Source organism: Heterocephalus glaber, unplaced genomic scaffold, assembly GCF_053883595.1.
Source record: "Heterocephalus glaber isolate CG9 unplaced genomic scaffold, H.glaber_assembly_v1.0 deba00000546, whole genome shotgun sequence".
Lineage (NCBI taxonomy): Eukaryota > Metazoa > Chordata > Mammalia > Rodentia > Bathyergidae > Heterocephalus > Heterocephalus glaber.
In genome coordinates this window covers 12476161-12479424 of record NW_028258147.1, presented here as the reverse complement: position 1 = coordinate 12479424, position 3264 = coordinate 12476161, and the positions used below count along the sequence as shown (strand labels likewise).

General features: G+C 40.3%; 1 pseudogene; it reads right to left on the bottom strand.

The window, feature by feature from the left end:
• Positions 1-298: 298 nt before the first annotated feature.
• LOC101724708 (ADP-ribosylation factor 1 pseudogene) lies at positions 299-989 on the bottom strand (annotated as a pseudogene).
• Positions 990-3264: the final 2275 nt, after the last annotated feature.

The window sequence follows — 3264 nt, the reverse complement described above, 5'->3', positions numbered from 1 at the left end:
TCTTCTTCTTCTTCTTCTTCTTCTTCTTCTTCTTCCTCTTCTTCCCCCTCCCCCCCTCCTCCTCTTCCTCCTCCTCCTCCTCCTCCTCTTCTTCTTCTTTTTCTTTTTTTACAATAAAAAAGCTGAGAAACAGTGCATATGAGTACGAGAAAATGCCTCAGGGGAAACAAAAACTATTTACATTAAATAAAAACCTGGCTACAGGCTGCATCTGCACATGTACAGCATGGTGCGTGCACACTGTGACCAACCCGTGGAGAGAGCGTCTGGCACTCAGGACCACAGGGTTGCACTTTTGTCACATTAGAGGAAAGAGGAGGGTGGAAAGGAGGAAGTGAGTGGAAAGGGGGTTCTGGTTCTGGAGCTGATTGGACAGTCAGTCCAGTGCTTCATAGAGCCCATCTGCACTGGTGTCACAGGTGGCCTGAATGTACCTGTTCCTGTGGCGTAGAGACTGCAGCCCTAGCTTGTCTGTGATTAAAGCTGTGTTCATCATGTTGGGAAGTCCTGCTTTTTGCCAAACACAAGGAGGATGGTATCCTGGAGCTCGTCCTTGGTCAGCATCCTTGTGAGCACCTCACGGGCCTCATTCACATGCTGTCTGTCCCTACTATCCACCACAAGCATCAAGCCTTGGGTATTCTGGAAGTAGTGGCACCACAGTGGCTGGATCTTGTCCTGGCCACCCACATCCCTCATGGTAAAGCTGATGTTCTTATATTCAACAGTCCCCACATTGAAATCTATGGTAGGAATGTGGTCACAATTTCATCAAGCTTCAGTTTATACAGAATCGTCACCTTCCCGGCAGCATCCAGGCTCACCATGAAAGGTGCATTTCTTTTTTTGCCAAAAAGACCCTTGAAGATAGTCCCCATGTTTGTGGATTATTGGAAACAACATTGGCCAGAGACCTCAGCAGTGGCTGCTCGAAGCCAGGCATTAGTTTTGCTCGCACCTGTTCCCTTTTCTTTTCCTGTTTTGAGAGCCCACCCACATTCTTTGGCTTTTGGTCTCATTACTTTATTTCATTTTATTTTTTAAGCCTTCAGTAACAGGTCTAGTGCTTCTCATATTGCACCATGCTGACATTTTTTACCTCACTCTTCCATTTTTAAGATCCTTTACATTTACAATGGATAATCCCCCTGGATAATCCAGGGTAAACTCAACTACTTTAAAGGATTGACATCTGATTAGCAGACTTAATTCTGTCTGCATCCTTGATTTCCTTTTGCTATGTAACTTTTATATACTCACACTGTACCAAGATTAGAATGGTGAAATTTGGGGGCACAGTGAGTAGGCATTATTTTGCTGACCATAGGTGTCATATATATAATATTTGATAATTAAAGTAACCATAAAAATACATTTTAAGATATAATCAAAATAATAATAATTATCAAAGTAATGATATCTACCTCACCTGGTCATTGTGAAAATTAAATGAGGAAACATTTATGATAAATATTTTTCGAGTAAAGTATATATAATACACTTAAGTTTAAGTGCATGTTTTGAGTCTATACAACGCAAAGAAAACTCTGGAATCTACACTGTATTCTTGGCCAAGGTTTTAGACCTGCCACAGTGCCTGCTTTTATGGATAGGTTCAATGACAAAAGGCTCCACCACAATATGATCATTAATTTATCACCTAATGATTATTGTTCCCTTGGGAGGAGGAAACAGATGCTGATATGAGGTGGGGTCACAGAAAATTTTCTCTAGCAAGGACTTTGTTTTAAGGCAGTCCAAAGCCAATGCCTCTTTAGCCCCCTCTGACTCAGCATTAGGGTATCATATGCGTCATGGAGCAGCCACACCTTAGAAGCAAAAGTCATCTGTCCAAAGTAAAGCTTCCCATTAGATTGCTCTGGGAGCAGAGAATCCCATCCAGTATCCAGCCTCCCATGTGCTGAAGGTGCCAAAATACTGATTTCTTCCACCTCAGTCCTAGCATGTTTTCCATATGTGACTGTTTTCTACATGAGTCAAGATGTAAGTCTTTAAAAACCTAGATATAATGCAAGGTCAGCTAGACCTGCTGATGTCTTACCTTTAGCTCATTTCAATAATCTTAGTGGTTCTTAAAGCCCCTCTGTGGCTGCCCAGTTGCTTCAGTTAGAGTCTGATCTTGTCCTCTTCTTTCTCTTTTCTATGTTGCTATTTTCTTACATCTGCGTCCCAGGAAACAATATGAAATGTTGTTCCAAGGAGATTACTTTGATAGTGGTTCAATGGATTCCTTTCACTCCCAAAGAACTGTGACCTCTGTCTCTGGGGCACTGAAGCAGTTAGGGATGCTAGGGATTTAAGTGTAAAGTAGGGTGAGCCGTGTGTGCACAAACCCTGCTGTGCCTGTATCAGCCTTCTTTGTCATCACATCAAGTTTATCCGGTATGGTGAGGTCCATTTTTATCTATAGTTTTGTGCTTTCACTTACATAAACCATAGAACATAAAAATAGAACTGACAAGTTATATATTCAATCAGTGAGGCCAATTTTTACTATTGCTTTTGAGGAAAAGTTATTTTGAAAATTTTGCTTTTAAGTCCAGATTCCAAATCTCCATAAAAGAACAACTCCAAATAAGCCAAGTACAAATTGAGAGTATATGATTTATACATATGTTTCTGGCTCCAAATGTCTTTTGCATAGTTTGGTATTGAGGAAGCAGTCAGCCCTCTCCTAGCATCTTGTCTTAAAATGTAAAATAGCTATAATTGTCTGTCACTCTAAAAGTTTCTTTCTGAATAAAGGCAGCAAGTTCCAAACCAAACATATGATTACCTGGAGCAGGTATGTATATTAATTTATATTCATACATATGTATTATGCATCTAGCAACTGTTGGAAAAAATAAGAAAACACATTTAACACATCTTGCTCGGCTCCACCTCTTTGAGGTGGCTAAATGAATGCATTGTGGTTTATTTCATGACTTCCAGGTGCACCTTAATATTCTCAGATACATTTCTGGGGCACATCCAAAAAGGAAAGGTTACATTCAGACTCTCATGCCCTGCTTACCTCTGGCAGCAGCAATTTATCAAACTTAAAATTGAGTTTCTCCCCTAGACTCTGACTTCTACAGTTCTGTTCCCACTGAAACTGTTACATAGAGTTTGGTGTGAGACTCATTTTTTCTTTCTCCTCCTATAAAATATTACATTCTGGATTCTGAGGAAGTAACCTAAATCCTTCATCACTGCTCAAATACCAGGAATGAAATTTTATACTTAAGGGAAATTACTATG